We start from the raw sequence: 17,832 nt of genomic DNA, 5'->3' as shown, positions 1-17,832 counted from the left end.
AGAATCTCCTGACTCCTTACAAGATTTCGGATATCTTTAACAAATATATACCGAACTAACGGAATCTATAAGGTTATGAATTGATTCGAAAGGGACTTTAACCCGATCTCACTAGACTTGACGCGACGTGACTGCAAGAGTACTGAACCGCGTCTGAATCTTCACTGAACCGCTTCTCGACTAACCAAAGAGGATGAAAACGAATGGGTTTATATACCTTGAAAATGAAAGGGGTACTCTGTTTAAGATTTGATGTCGCGTAAGGTCACAGTCACATTTTTTGTCACTTCTAATGAAAAGCAGGCCTAAAACATTAAAAAAAATATTGTTAAAATCACGTAAATAAACCATATAAGAAATTGAAAAAATAAAGATGACGTATGGAAAAAAAACTTTCCCACCGACGGGATTCGAACACCAGCGTATCCGCTCCGTAGTCCGACGCCCTAACCGCTGTGCCAACCGGCGATGTTATAAACGTTCCGAACATTCTGGTATATATCGCACAAAATACAATCCATTTTTTCTCTTAAAACATTTCTTAGGTCAAACGCTTACTTGTTTCAATGTAATAATGTTTAAAATGACTTAATATATACCTGCGATAAAACCAACAAGTGTAACTTTCCTCCTAATAGCAGAAACGGCGAAAAAATTCGGTTTTTCTTGTCTGGACAAAAAGTGCCCACAAGAAAAAATCTAAAAAAAATTGAGGACACTGCCTGTTATGGTACTTTATCGGGGCACTAAACAGCAAAATAGCATGTTTTCATATTTTTGAGAAATGTACATTTTTCCGATTTTTTGAGGTTTTTCATTTTTTACGACCACAGTTCGCAAGAAAAAAATCTGAAAAAATTCTCAAAAATCTGTCTTAGGATCCAAAATATGCCACATTTTTTTCAGAATTTTAGGCAGCATCAGAGTGTGGGAAATGCGCGGAAAAGCGCGAAATCTAATTTTCCCCGTAACTACCCTCACGGGCAAGATAGGGGGTTGAAATTTTGCTCAGAGGGGTTTTTCTGGGTCAGCTTTCGAATGGTTCATTAATCATTGAAAAACCTCTAAGGGCAGTTTTGACCATCTTAATCGGCTAGGCCCTTTCTTCACCTCCTACCTCAAACTACAAGACACATTCAAACACCTGAACAATAAAAAATCCTCCAGCTTTGATAGCATACCGAACATTGCACTAAAAAGGCTACCCCTCCGGTATATTTATTACTACACGGTAATATTTAACAATTGCCTGAACCGCGCATACTTTCCTACAACCTGGAAAACAGCGAAAGTGGTGGCTTTGAAAAAAAAAGGTAAAGATGGTGCCGAACCGATCAGCTACCGACCCATCAGTCTTTTGCCCAACATAAGCAAGATATTCGAAACCACAGTAAACAACTCATTAAACACATTTTGCATAGACAATAGTATCATCCCCGAAACACAATTCGGCTTCAGATTCAAACATTCCACCATCCACGCGATAACAAAGTTCACCTCCGATATATGTTGGGCAAGAAACACAGGTGACTGTGTCGGGGCGGTATTCATCGACCTTGAAAAAGCATTCGATACAGTCTGGCTGGACGGACTCTTCTTCAAAATGTTGAAGAAAAATTTTCCCCCTCATTTGATTAAAATGTTATGGAACATGTTACACGGAAAATCGTTTCGCGTAACAGAGGGGACCAACACCTCCACGAAACTATTTAACATAAAAAACGGCCTACAACAAGGCACCGTCAATTCCCCAATCCCGTTTAGCATATACATAAGCGATCTCTTACAAATGTACGGCCTAAATAGCGAACCACACAAAAAAGCAATAGCTTTTGCAGATGACATTAATATACGTCAACAACAACAAACCCTCGGTAATACAGAAACAGTTACAAGAAACATTTGATAAAATCCAAGATTATTTTCATACATGGAAACTTAAAATTAACGTCAATAAATGTGAAACAATACTCTTCCGACCTTATATCTCCACAATCTCCGATGCCAATTATGACGTCAGGAAACACTCAAAACTCTTTCATCTACATGACTCCAACAATAAGACAGTAAAAATTCCCCATAAGAACGTGGTCCGCTACTTAGGCGTACATCTAGACTTTAAACTGAACTATAACAACCACATAGACATACAGATAGACAAAGCACAGAAAGCCTTCTTAGCGAACAAGAGACTCTTCTATTGTAAAGACCTGAATACGAACGTTAAAATCCTGTGCTACAAGCTCCTAGTACGGCCAATACTAACATACGGCGCACCAATATGGTACAACATAAGCGCAAGTGCCATGGAAAAGCTCAGACTCCTTGAACGAAAATGCCTAAGAGCATGCCTCAATAAATACAGAACACCGGAATCCAATTACACGAAACTGTACAGTAACCATAGACTCTACGAAATGGCAAAAATACCCAGAATAGACATATTTACACTGAAACTCATCCGCAACCATTGGGTCAACGTGCTCAACATATTAGAAAATAGCCACATATATCCATCAGCCTACCCCTACCCACAATACCACGAATCAACCAGACATACAGGATATACACCCCCAGAATCATTCATACACTTCGACAGCAACGGACTCATACAAGACAATTACAAACAACCGATCATATATCATTACAATAGAAAAACATACGACAAAAGACTACTCTACGACAGTAACATCACCTTCGACCATCCGGAAATGCGCTTTAGATATAAGTTAACAAAATACGACAAAGCGATCGTCGCGAAGGAAGACCCAGAGAAGTTCTGGTGGTTCCAAACCTAGATAAGTAATAACCAACCATAAGTAATAATAACAAATATTAAAACAGCGTCCCGTCCTCGATAGTATAGTGGTCAGTATCCCGAGTATCCCTTCAACCTCCGTCGGGCTAAGACGTGCCGAGAGAGATGTCAACGACTCAGGTAGCCAATGGGACACTTAGCAGAAGTGCGGATACAGTGCCGAAAAAGTGAAAGTTAAACGAAAAGAACAACGCAGTGCTTGTGCAAGAACAAAGTGTGGTGTGCACAAGCTGGATATACAAGTGAAATTGTTATAAAATATTAAGAAGTGATCGAAGATTTAAAAAAATTGAGAGCGCGAACGCCGATCAAAGAGGGGCGGACGCCCCCGCAAAAACAAGTCTCACCCACCCGGACCAGGATGGAACCGATGCAACAAACACAATAAACAATCTGCCAACAAAGGTCAACATAGAAATCACAACCGCTCTGAAAAAAATAGCACAATGCAACGTTACACCCAGACATCTAGACAACCCACAAACGGCACATCTCATCAAACAGTTATTGAAAAATAATAGAAACACTAAGAGAATTAACCCTACAGCAAATCTCTTTCTGAAAAAAGGCGGAAAAAAGAAATCTGCACAAGAGGCATCAGAAATGGGAAAGCTAAAGAAGACATCAACGACCAACACACAGGCCCCAAAGGAGGAATCCAGCGAAAACAAGGCAAGCAACAGCAGCATGGACGCCAAAAAGCAAGATGACCTCATGAAAATCATAGAAAACCTTAACAGAACGATAGAAAGACTATCGAAACAACTAGAAGAAGAGCGTTCAAAAAACAGTAAGAGAAACGAAGGCATCTCCTACTTCGACCCGAACCGATTCGCAGCGCTGGAGGTAGATGAACCTTACCCCCCATTAAGCGAAACGGTCGCCCAAAAAAAAAACGGAAGGACGCAGCCATCGCAGGTCAAAAAAGACCCAGAACGAGCGAGGACACACCGGACGCAGCGAAGAAGATTGACATGACTCAACCCTCCACCTCAACCTCCAACTCCGCCGGAAAAGCCCAGGTACCTGCCGGACAAAAGATAACACCTAGCGAGCCGAAGACCGACAGTGCCAAGCCACCCCCCATTACAATCACCGACCATGCCGCTAAATCCGTCATAACCACAATAAAAAACGCAGGTATAACGGATAACTTTACAGTAAAAAATATTGGCAACAATAAACATATACTCCAAACGCACAACATAATAGAATACAAAAAAATATGCATTACACTAAAAAACAATGACTTCAAATTTTTTACATATACCCCAAAAAACGAGAAATGTAAAATAGTTTTGCTAAAAAACCTAGACGGCGACTTCGAGCCGGAAGAAATTTTAACGTACATGAAAAATCAGAAGACAGACGGACTTAATTTCATAAGCATATCCAATTTCAAAACCCGAAACTCAATAAAAAACAACAGAAGCCTGCCAATATTTTTAGTAAAGCTATCACCGGATAGCAACTTAGAAAAACTAAAAAACATCAAAGTAGTATTACACTCTGTAATCACTTGGGAAAAACTAAATAAATCGGTCCAAGTGCAATGCAGAAGATGTCAGAGGATAGGGCACGCCGCGGCTAACTGTAATTTAGATTATAGATGCGTGAAATGCGCCGAGAAACATAACCCGGGCGAATGCAAACTTCTCCCGTTAGACGACAAAAACAGATCCGAAAATATTGACAAACCGTACTGTGTAAACTGCAAAAATTTTGGGCATCCAGCATCATACAGAGGCTGCCCAAAATTAAAAGAAATTAAACAGAAAATAGACGCAAGGAAAGAAAGCATGCAATTAGAGAAAAATAGGAAACAAACAATCAAAAGTAATTTCGTAAAAACAGGACTATCATTCAGTTCGGTTCTATCAAACAACCCCATAAAGAAACCAGCACCATCAGACCATTCAGACCAAACACATTCGCTTCCCAATAACCAGGCAAACCCAATCACACAAAATACATTACTCGAACAAATCAAACAAATCATAGAGTCCACGGTAAACACACAAACATCACGCCTTCTAACACAAATACAAGCAAATAGCAGTCGGATAAACACAATAGCCGACGCTTTAGAAATAGAATTCTAAATGGCTATAAACGCGGCCGGTAACACCAGTCAAAATAACCCGACCAGGATAATACCCCACCGCACCATAAAAATCATAGAAATAAACGTCAACTCCCTCATAACAAACGAACGAAGAGCATCACTCACAGATTTTCTCAAAGTGCACGACCCGGGCGTAGTCCTTCTTTGCGAAACGAAGCTAAACGACAGGCACCGCGTTAACTTTGAAAACTACACTTTCCTTAGAAATGACAGGCCGAATGCTAAACAGGCTGGGGGAACTGGCATTCTAATTAAAAACAATATGAAATTCAAGCGCATCCAGCTAAACTGTCTCGAAAGTACGACCCTCGAATCAACCACCATGCAACTAAAAATTCAGCAAAATAACTTATTTATAATAGCAGCGTACGCCACCAGTAGTTGCAAGAAAGAATTCATGGCAGAGCTAAGATGATTTTCGACAAACTGGACATACGGAAGACAAACAACTACTTCATAATAGCAGGCGACCTAAACGCTAAACACGCAGACTGGCACAACCCCATAGATAACAAAAGAGGAATTTCATTAAAACACTGGCTACACCAAAACCAAATAGAGTATAAAGTTTCATTATTAAATACAGCAGTCCCATCTTTCCCGATAAGTGGCGCCTTTATCGACATCTGCCTAGCAGACAGCAGAATCAAATTCCATAACCTCCCCACTCCTGGTAGACTAGAATCACACGACTACGACAGCGACCATAGAGCAGTGGAAATGACAATCTCCCTCAACACGAGCGAACCGATGGAAATTGACGAACCAAACCCAATCATTAAATATAACTTCAACAAGGCTGACTGGTACGAGTTTAAAACCTGCCTAACGGAAATAGACGACACAGACATACCAAACAAAAGAAACTTGACAATCGAAGAAGTAGACAATTACATTGAGAAACTTAACGAAAACATTAACACTGCTATAGACCGGACAATACCTCGCATCACAAACGACTACAACTCGACAGACCGATACATTAACCCAACCATAAAGAACCTTAGAAAGCTGAAAAGCTCATTGATAACCAGAGTAAACAGACTGACCGCAATAAATAACTACAACCCCTCAAATGACACACAAATATCCCTACTGAAATACGCACTGAAAAAGGTAAGATACGAAATCAAGAAGGCCTTCCATGACTCAGTAAGCAACTACTGGAAAAATAGAATCTCGAACATTTCAATACACAAACCCAGAGAACTGTTCCCGTCCATAAACACAATCTTCCGTCCAAAAGAATTCGAGACCATAGACACATTAAAAATCCATAGCTCCAATACAGAAATCATCACGAACACTGGTATAGACCGGGACAACATACAGATCGACGATGACGGCAACTTACAAATCCTCGACATAAACGACAAATTAAATGTTTTAGGCGCACATTTTGAGAAAGCCCATACACAAAACGACCATATGGGAAAACCACAACTAACGAACATAATTACGCAAAAAGTTAACACGATAAAATCTGAAATAGACGAAGACACAGACGCAACAACAGAACGGTGTGCACATTCTCAGATACAAACAGAGCCGAAAATCCAAACCCCGACACAATACCACCTAACTACTTCACCTCAACATACGATCTAGCTTTCACATTAAAAAACCTAAATAGTAAAAAATCATCCAGCTTCGACAATATTCCTAACATCGTATTAAAACACCTACCACCCCTATACATTTACAACTACAGCATAATATTCAATAACTGTCTAAACAGGGCGTACTTTCCAATAGCCTGGAAAACTGCTAAACTAATAGCTATAAAAAAAAAAGGGAAAAACAGCAGTGAACCGTCCAGTTACCGGCCAATCAGTCTTCTGCCCAACATAAGTAAAATATTTGAAGTTACGATAAACAAATCAATAGATTCCTTTTGCACAGACAATAGCTTAATACCCGAAACCCAATTTGGATTCCGATTCAAACACTCAACAATTCACGCCATCACCAAATTCACCTCGGACATATGTTGGGCCAGAAATGCCGGTGACTGCGTCGGTGCAGTATTCATAGATTTAGAGAAGGCTTTCGACACGGTTTGGCTGGATGGGCTTTTTTTCAAACTGACCAAAAAGAACTTCCCAATGCACCTCACCAAAATGATATGGGACATGGTGCACGGGAAGAAATTCTATGTCACCGAAGGTCACAACACCTCCTCCAAAATGTTCAAAGTGAAGAACGGTTTGCAACAGGGTACTGTCAATTCCCCCATCCTATTCAGCCTGTACACGAGCGACCTGTTACAAATGTACGACCTGAATAGCGGCAACAATAAAGGGGCCATTGCATACGCGGACGACCTCCTAATATATACCAGCGACGACAAACCATCTAGACTAAAAACACGACTACAGGACATATTCAACAAAATTCAGGATTACTTTCATACTTGGAGATTAAAAATAAATATGAACAAATGCGAAACGATATTATTCAGACCGTACATCTCAAATATCTCAGACGCGAACAACGACGTACGGACGCACTCAAAACACTTCCAATTACATGACAGCAACGACATTAACATAAAAATACCACACAAACAGGTTGTCCGTTATTTAGGCGTACATCTAGATTTCAGACTGAATTTCAACGAACACGTCAACATCCAAATCGACAAAGCGCAAAAGGCATTTACGGCGAACAAACGCATCTTTTACTCAAAGTGTAACGGGTCCGTTTCCCGGCGGACCTCGAAACAACGGATTCCTCGCGGCCGGATTTGGCTCGCCGTGCCAGAGTTCACGCAGGATAACGCGAGGGCTACGGCGGGGCGCGGGCGGTCGGGCACGGGTGATTAACGACACGAGTATTCCAAATGTTCGTCACTGTCCCGGCTTCGCGTTTCGGTGGCCGGCGGTCGCGATTCGGGTCTCGATCGCTCGGCGTTCGGGTCGGCCCTCCAGGTGGTCCAATACGCAGCGGCGTATTCAGGATTCGCGGATCGCGGAAAAATCGGCACACTCGCGATTACAATTTCGCGGGTATGAATACACTCTCGCGAGTCGTATTCAGCGGGCGGCTTCCCGGCGTCGCAAGACGATTCCGGTCGGGATCGGGCGGTCGGTATCGGCGGCTAGAGATCGGATCGATGCAACTGATCGCTATCGCGGCGGAAAACCAAAGAGAGCGTTTTCCGGTTCGTCTCTCTCGTCTTGCCGGGCGAGGGGGTGCGGTGCGGTACGGTTCGCGGCCGGCTTTTCCGGTGTCGTCCCGCATCCGGCGCGCCGGCGTCGCATCATGGCGGGTTCCGGTTCCCGCCAAGATCGGTTCGGCGTTGCGGGGCTCGCGGGGGCGCTCGCGGGTACCGGCGGATCTCGGTATCCGTCGGTCGTGTTCGGCTCGGAACAGGCCTGGCGCAGCCAGGTCTGTTACACCCCCCCCCCTTACGTCGCGGCGGCGAGTGGGCGGCAGTCTTCTCGTCTACTTCGGCACGACGGGACCTTACGTGCTAAACTTAATCTAGCTTAACCTAACGCGGGGCTGTACACTTAACCTATCTTAATCCTATGTGAACACTGTACACTTAACCTATCTTAATCCTACTAGAACGCTGGACACTTAGCCTAACTTAAACTACGCGACACTGTACACTTAACACTACTTAACCTAGCCTAACCTACATTCAGCGTTCGTTCACCCCCGCCGGGGTGAAGTCGCGGGGGCCCCGTGGGGCCACGTCCTCGCGCACTTCCCTCGTCACTCGCACGGTTGTGTCCGTCTTGAAGCCGCGGGCGTGGTGGGGGTCGGGTCGTCGGACACGGGCGACAGCGTCGTCAGCGAGTCCCAATTCCGACGTCGGGGTCCGCTTCGCGTCGCCGGTTCTCCGGCGGCCGGGCTGTCTGGCGGGGCTGATTGGTCGCGGCGGCGGCAGCTTCCGTCCGGCATGGCATCTGACGTCGACGCCCCGTGGCTCGGCTCGGTCTCGTCGAACAGGGCCGCACGGCCCCAGCTGGTGTCCATCCCCGGCCGGCTTTTTGGTTGCTGGACTTTTCCTCCTGTCGCAAAAGTGTACGGGGGCAATTAGTTTTCGGGGACGGCCTCTACGCCTAGGAGCTGGGTTAGCAGCGGGGGCGGGTGCGGGCTGCTGGGGGTTTCCCGCGGGGGAAAGTCGGCGCTCGCGCTCGGCGCTTTCCTCTGGAGTATGGTCTGGTTCGTCGGCGGGGCCGGCGGCGGGCTTGAGGTCCCGCACATGGATATGGCGCAGCCATCGCCTAGCCCGGTCGCGCAGGTCCACGATGACCGGCGACACGACGCGCCCGACGGTGTACGGGCCGCTGAACTTCGGCGCGAGTTTGGCGGCGACGCCTTCTTCTTTATTGGACAGCGTGTGTTCCCTTCTCCAGACGGTGTCCCCCAGGGCAGGCCTCCAATCTCGGCGGCGCAGGTTATAATATTTGGCCTGTCGGTCGAACGCTCGTGCCAGGTGTACTCGGGCCAGTTCCTGGGCCTCCCGGAGGTTCTTCCACCGCTGCTGCGGCGGGGCTGCGGCTCCTTCCGTGGTGGTCGGCCCCGGTGGCCGGAGTTCCCGTCCTTGGTTGAGGTACGCCGGGCTGTACCCGGTTGCCTCGTGCCACGCCGTGTTGATCGCGAATCTGGCCTCGTCCAGTTTCTCGTCCCAGCGGTTGTGGCGGTTTCCGGTGTACTGGGCGAGCATGGTCTTCACGACCTTGTTGGCTCGCTCTACCGGATTACACTGGGGCGCGTACGGCGGGGTCCGGCGGTGCTGGGTCCCGGCGGCTTTCAGCAGCGCGGTCACAGGCTCCCCGATGAACTGGCGGCCGTTATCTGAAATCAGAATCTGCGGAGCTCCGTGTCGCAGGATTACCTCCCTCTGGAGCGCAGCTGCGACGGCGGTACTGGTGGCTTTCCGGAGCGGGGTGAGCTCGACCCACTTCGTGAAGCGGTCCATGGCCACCAGCAACCAACGATGACCCTGCCGGGATCGCGGCAGCGGTCCGATTAGTTCGACGGAGACGGTGTGCCACGGTTCGGTCCCCGGGTTGGCGTGCAGCTGTCCTGGTAACGGGTGCGGCGGAACCTTGTACTGCATGCAGTTCTTGCAGCTCCGGACGTAGCGGGCGGCATCCCGGAACATCCCCGGCCAATAGAATCGCTGCGCCAGGCGCACGATGGTTTTGGCGACTCCCAGGTGACCGGCCGTGGGGTCGTCGTGGTACTGGGCCAGGGTAGCCGGGCGGTCCTCGTTCGGTACGCACAGCTTCCACGTCGTGCTCGGCTCGGGCTCGTTATAATCGAGCTGGTGCGGGATGCGTTTGTAGAGGCGCCCCTCGCGTATCTGGAACTCTGGTTCGGCGGCTGGGTCGGTCTGGGCGGCGGCTAGCTTCTTCTGGTACCACGTGTCGGTGTGCTGCTTCGGTCGGAGCGAGTTCACTCCGGGCGGCGGCGGGATTCTGGACAGCGTATCCGCCACGTGGTTATGTTTTCCGGGTCGGTACCGCACCTCAAAATCGTACTGCTGGAGCTCTAACGCCCATCTCGCCAGGCGGCCGGTCGGGCTGTCGAGTTGGCGGAGCCATTTGAGGGCTTGGTGGTCGGTGATGACGGTGAAGCGGTACCCCTCCAGGTACGGCCGCATCTTCCGGATGCCCCAGACCACGGCGAGACACTCCTTCTCGGTGGCGCTGTATTTGCGCTCGGTCTCGCTCATCGTGTGGCTGGCATAGGCGATCACCCTCTCGTCGTCCTCAGGGCCCTGCGTGAGTACGACTCCCAGCCCGTAGTCGCTGGCATCGGTCTGGAGCGTGAACGGCTGTTCGAAGTCTGGGCATGCCAGCACCGGGGCGGCTACGAGGCGTTCTTTCATCGTCCGGAACGCCGTTTCCTCGGCGGAGGTCCATTTCCACTTGGCGTTTTTACGGGTCAGGCGGGTCAACGGCTCGATGACCTCTGCGAAGTTCGGGACGAATCACCGGTACCACGAGGCCATCCCGTGGAATCGGCGGATGTCCCTGATCGTTTTCGGCGTCGGGATCTGGGCGATGGCCGCGGTTTTCTGCGGGTCGGTCCGGATGCCCTGCTGGTCGACGATATGGCCTAAATACCGGAGGCTGTCGACACAGAATCGGCACTTTTCCGGGTTCAGTTTCAGTCCGGCCGCACGCAGGCGTCGGAAGACGTCTTGGAGGTGGCGTCGGTGGTCGGCCACGGTCCGGCTGACGACAATAATGTCGTCCAGATAGGCGAACGCGTGCGGCTCGAGCTCCGGGCCGATCACGCGATCCAGGAGGCGCTGGAAGGTCGCGGGCGCGGAGTGTAGGCCGAAGGGCATCACCGTGAATTGGAACAGGCCGAGCCCTGGAACGGTGAAGGCGGTAAGCGGTCGGCTCGCGGGCTCCAGGGGCACCTGCCAATATCCGTTCTTCAGGTCCAGCGTCGTGAGGAACCTGGCCCCTCGCAGTTTGTCCAATGTGGCCTGGATGTGCGGCAGCGGATACGCGTCCTTTTCCGACCGTTCGTTTAACTTGCGGAAGTCGACGCAGAATCGCGGCCGGCCGTCCTTCTTCTTCACAACGACGACAGGCGAACTCCACGGGCTGCTGGACGGCTCGATGACGCCGTCACGCAACATCTGCGCGACCTCTTCGTTGATGATAGCCTGCATGGCCGGGTTCCGGGGACGGTACCGCTGCTTGACCGGCGTCTCGTCGAGCAGCTTTATCCGGTGCCGAATGAGCGTTGTACGGCCCGTCACGGCGTTGAAGCGTTCCAGCTCGGTGTCGAGGAATCGGTCGAACGCTTCTCGCTCGTCTTTCGGCAGCGGCCGCAGTCCTAGTTGGAGACACGGCTCGGCGTGGTAGTCCTCGGTCCGGGCGGCGATTTCGGCGGGCGGCTCAATCCTCAAGCGCAGGGCGGCGAGGGCGTGTATGCCGAGGAGCACCGGCATCCCCATCCTCGGTAGTACGGTGAACTCGGCTGTTTCCTCCCGGTGTCGGACTCGAAACGGCAGGCGGATGCGTCCCGTCGGACGCGTATCAGTCCCGTCGGCTAAGTTGACGAGGCCGGCGCGGTGCTCCGCGGGGAATCTCCCTTGCTCCTGCGCCCAGGCCACGACGTCCTCGTTGACGCAGGATATCTGTGAGCCCGTGTCGAGGAGGGCATCGAATCTCCGGCCGAGGATTCGGACCGATAACACGGGACGCGGCGTGTATCGGATTTGCTCCGACAGGTCGTCTAGCGGGCCCGGCGTTCGCTCCTCGGCGACGGGGCCCGTGCTCCGTTTCCCGGCGGGTGACACTCCCGGGTTAGTACTCCGTCGCGTCCGCACCGCGAACAAAATCTCCGGTACGCGTTCCGGCACTCGAAGCGTGTGTGTCCTCGCTGCTTGCACCGCCAGCAGTGGGTGTCGACGTCGTATGGTTCCGACGGCGGAGCGCGGCTCGTGGTCGGCGTTGCTAGCTCGGTCGCGGCGGCGTGGGTCGGAGTTCGGCGCGGCCGTCTTTCCCGTTCTTCGATACGCTCGAGTTCCTGCGCCCGCTCGCGGAGCGTCCTCACATCCGGCACGGATCCCCGGGGTATGAAGTATTGAAACTTCGTCCGCATGTTCTCGTGTAGCAGGTCGAGCCTCTCGGACGGCGGCACCTGCGCTGGTCGCATCAGCGTGGTAATATCCGTCACGAAGTCCGTGAACGGCTCGTCGTCCCGCTGTCTCCTTTCCCGGGCGGCACGCTCGTGCTGAGAGCGGGTCTGCGGCGACGCATGGGCCCGGAGGAATGCCTGCCTGAACTCGTCCCAGGTGGCAATTTCCTCCCGTTCGTTCCGGTACCAGGCCTGTGCTCGGCCGCTTAACATTAACGGTGCGGCTCGGAGCATGTCCTCGTCTGGGAACCCGTACGTCAGCTGGAGGTCTTCCACGCGTTCCAGGAACGCATGCGGGTCTTTCCCGTCGGTGGTGCAACCGCTCTTCCGGATCCGGTCGATGTTGCGGAGCGGGTCCGGTCTCTCGGCCGTCGCGGCGGCGGACAGCATTTTCCGGGTCTGTACGCCGGGCTCCATTATCGCGTACAGATCGTTCGTCAGGTGGCTAATGCAGTCGGCCCACCGTCGTCTCCGGTCGTCCGGTGTCTCGGGGGATGGTGGTCCGTCGGCGTTTCTTCGGGTACGGCTCGTCGTGGGTGTCCCTCGGGGCATCCACGTGGGTTTCCCCCGGCTGTGATTCGAACTTTCCCGCCCGACGTTCGATCGGCGGTCCTGCTTCGTCGCGACGGCGGCAGGCGGCGCGCGTGTACCGGTAGTGTTTCGGCCGGGCGACACTGGACGGCGCGCGTGTACCGGCACTATTTCGGCAGGGCGACACTGGGCGGCGCGCGTGTACCGGCACTATTTCGGCGGGCTCGCACTAGGTGGCGCACGCGCGGTTCGGTTCACTTCACTCCGCGGCACACTTAACCTCACAACTTCCCACGTGGGCGTAATCCAGCCTGTCCCACGTGGTTAAACAGGTCCCTGTTCGGGCGCCATGTAACGGGTCCGTTTCCCGGCGGACCTCGAAACAACGGATTCCTCGCGGCCGGATTTGGCTCGCCGTGCCAGGGTTCACGCAGGATAACGCGAGGGCTACGGCGGGGCGCGGGCGGTCGGGCACGGGTGATTAACGACACGAGTATTCCAAATGTTCGTCACTGTCCCGGCTTCGCGTTTCGGTGGCCGGCGGTCGCGATTCGGGTCTCGATCGCTCGGCGTTCGGGTCGGCCCTCCAGGTGGTCCAATACGCAGCGGCGTATTCAGGATTCGCGGATCGCGGAAAAATCGGCACACTCGCGATTACAATTTCGCGGGTATGAATACACTCTCGCGAGTCGTATTCAGCGGGCGGCTTCCCGGCGTCGCAAGACGATTCCGGTCGGGATCGGGCGGTCGGTATCGGCGGCTAGAGATCGGATCGATGCAACTGATCGCTATCGCGGCGGAAAACCAAAGAGAGCGTTTTCCGGTTCGTCTCTCTCGTCTTGCCGGGCGAGGGGGTGCGGTGCGGTACGGTTCGCGGCCGGCTTTGGGTCTCTTTATACTTGCCGGGACCGGAGGGTTTTACGTGGGGACTATAGGTCCAAATGCCGTGTTACCGATTATCTGTCGTAAAACGGGCGCCGCCGTCCCGGCGTTAGAGCGATCCCACCGGCCGCCGTTGCCCGTCGGCCGAGCAAGCGGCTGATCATTACCAGATGGCCTTTCGAGACCGCGTTGACAGTTCCCTGCTGTGCGTGGCACAAAAAAAAAAAAAAGGTTTCTCGGGGCTCTACAGCTCCTTAGGTAAACTATCGGTATCCCTCCTCTACAACATTATGGAAATAGGAACCGTACCTGCCTCTTCGTGAAACAGCATCACACATCCTTATATATTAACCTAAATTGTACATATATTGTAAAAACGAGAATAGTTGTTTTTTTTTAAGGAAGTATCCACGTTAGGAAGGGGATCATGCCTTGTGAATTCGATCATTTTTGGGGGACTATGTCTCGAATTTTGATGACATTGAAATATGTTGTGGTCCAAGTGAAAGTGGAAGAAATCCTCAGGACTCAATCACATGATAATTTGTAGAATAAGAAGAATTAATTCCACATAAATTGCATCGTTTTGTCTTACGACACGAAAAAATGTACATGGAAAACTTCTGAATTCTTGTCCATAATGACTTAAAGATGATTAGATGCAAGGTTCCCGGGCAGGAATGCGATGGCGTATCTATATCTTGTCCAATGAGACGAGACAGTAGACGTAAACATAAGCGCTCGAGTGCGACAGAGTTGAAGTTACCCTTGCAAGACAATTAGCAAAGGACGCACGCTGGGTGCTTCATTGCCTCGGTCTCGTTGGTCAGAGCATAGGTACGAATGCGCGGCCGATTGGATCAGAGTGCAAGGGACAGGCCTCGTTTCACACGTACTTTCGGCTATAGTCGAGATATTGGCTACAGAGGTCACATATACTATGTAGCGTGTGACGTCGAAGCCAAGCTACTGGGTCTGCGGGCGCGGCGGAGATGAGCATAGGCAGATCTAACGATAGACTCCCCAAAAATGGTGGCACTGAAAGAATGGCGACATTAAAATGGTTTTTTTTTGGGTTGCGTCGTAAGACCTTACGTACGACGCGACAAGCACGCGACCAAGGCCAGGTATGAAAATCCCTGTCGACGACCTACCGACCATGGACGTCATAAATCAAAAATCCTTCCGATTGTACCCAGCACTTTCGTAATTTTTAAGCCAGCCGAATGCAGCACATGCGGAACCTTGTACACCGTTAGCGTACTAAGATTTACAACCGTAGATGCTTGCGAACCAAATGTTATACGTATATTTCCACTTTTCCAATTTTCCACTATTTCCACCAGCTTTCGAACACACCTTGCAAACCAATGAATTCTAATCATTTTAAACTTGTTCTCCGGAGTTTTGACTTATATAATCACTTATAAGATATAAGATATAATTTAACTATGCTAAAATTGATTTGTGAAGCTGATTTTCATCGTTCCATCGTTAAATTAGATTATAGTTTGAACCATTACTTCTTAACATTACAACTCAGATGAACAATATTCTTTTCTCTACTTCGAACATGGATTGTGTGCGGATGCTGTGGTGGCACCGGCGGCCGATGCCACGCGGCCTCTGCCAGTTGGCGGCCGCCGGTGCCGGCGACCCGTGTCGGGCGGCCGAAAACGGATGCCCAACGGCTTGCCGCGGAAAACGCGGTAGTATTCATACTAACGCCGGCTCCGGCAAGTATACAGAGACCCTTTTCCGGTGTCGTCCCGCATCCGGCGCGCCGGCGTCGCATCATGGCGGGTTCCGGTTCCCGCCAAGATCGGTTCGGCGTTGCGGGGCTCGCGGGGGCGCTCGCGGGTACCGGCGGATCTCGGTATCCGTCGGTCGTGTTCGGCTCGGAACAGGCCTGGCGCAGCCAGGTCTGTTACAAAAGGACCTCAATAATAAAGTAAAAATTCTCTGTTATAAACTATTAATACGACCCATCATAACATATGGCATCCCAATTTGGTTTAACATCAGCGCGAGTACGATGGAAAAGATAAGAATGTTCGAACGCAAATGCTTAAGAGCCTGCCTAAACGCCTATAGAACACCCGAATCAAATTACACAAAAAAAGTAAGCAATCACAAATTACTAGAAAGAGCAGAAATCATCCGCATAAATTTATTCATGCTAAAGTTAATCAGAAACCATTGGGCGAACATACGAAACATCGACAACAACAGTCTCATACACAGCTCCGTTTACCCCAACCCGCAATATTTCGAAAGAACCAGACAAACAGGATACACGCCTCCGGAATCATTCATTTACTTCGACAGCATAGGACTCATACAGAACACTAACAGCCAACCAATACTCTACCATTACAATAGGAAAAATGACAATAAAAAAATTACATACAACAACGATATAAGATTCGATGACACAGAAATGAGATTCCGCTACAAACTAACGAAGTATGATTTAGAAAACAACCACAAAGAAGACACCGAAAAATACTGGTGGCTAGATTCAGTAGATCGTTAGCAATTAAGTAGCCTTTAAGAAATTCGCGCCAAACTATAAAATACCCTAATCTAGATATAATAATCGAACCGTGCCCTATCCTAGCATTAATCTAAAGCGTTATAGTTAGTAAATATACATTATAGACAATATAGATTCCTTCATTTTAGTTTTATTTGTATGTGCGTGATCGCGTTGTATGCAGAGTATGTTGAGATATATGTATGCATGTGTAGGTATGCAAGCGTGTAAATATGTACATAGAGTATATTAGGCATAAGTTAGATTAAGATACGCAATTGTTCCACCGAAACCAAAGTATCCAAAAAGACAAGTTAGATATACAAATAATTAAATTAAGTAAGCGTCTCACTCCACGATAGTATAGTGGTTAGTATCCCACAGTATCCCTCGAACCTTCGTTGGGGTAGGACGTGCCGAGAGAGCCGAAAGGACAGCGACGCAGGTACGACCCAGCTAGTACAAGGGATACTACACCGAAGTGCGTGAACGCTGCCAGTAACGCGAAAGCGAAACGCATAAAGCGCCGGAACAGTGAAGTTAAAGCAAAATTTCGAAAAAGAAATTAACATTAATTCACACACACATGAAGAAGAAAAAGCGAGTGAACCATGTGATTCAACAAAAAGTGATAAAAAGACAGCGGAAAAGGTGCTCCACGCACTGACAGCGCATCGCACCATCAAGAGACTAGACACACTTTCCAGTGAAGCATTTGCACTTCATATCAAAAGTGCAATAATGAAAAAGAACGCTAAAAGACTAAACCCGACGCCAAAAATCTCCAGCATTCTAAGGACCAAGGACAAGGAACCATCACCAGTGCCCACCAATTCATCGAAACCAGAGGAGAAGAAAATGGAAACCCTTCCATCATACGAGGAGCTGCTGAGCTCAAACAGGAACCTCCTCATAATTGTGGAAAAATTGTCGTTGCAATTAAAGGAAGCAACAGACAAATTAAACACCACCGAAGCAAGGGAATGCACCACCACACCGGAGACCATGGACGCGAGCAGAACCGACCTGGAAAACAACGCCAAGGAGGACAATGGGACCTGGATGAAGGTCCCCTCATCGAGGGAAAAAGGAAAACCGACCATGACCACGACACCGCTGAAGCGACCGGCAGAAGATAAGCCGGACCCCAACAACCCCAACCCAGGAAACAAGCGACCAGCCAACAATAAGCCGGGCACCGGCATCCCCCAGCCAAGGCCGAAACAATCCCCGCCCAGCGTAAACACCGACCAGAGACAAAAGACAGGTACAGACACGCATAAAACACATTTCGGACAATCCAACACCCTCACGGAC

The sequence above is a fragment of the Halictus rubicundus genome, unplaced genomic scaffold (assembly GCF_050948215.1).
Source record: "Halictus rubicundus isolate RS-2024b unplaced genomic scaffold, iyHalRubi1_principal scaffold0027, whole genome shotgun sequence".
Lineage (NCBI taxonomy): Eukaryota > Metazoa > Arthropoda > Insecta > Hymenoptera > Halictidae > Halictus > Halictus rubicundus.
The sequence above is the reverse complement of the archived record's forward strand: the minus strand, read 5'-3'. Positions refer to the sequence as shown.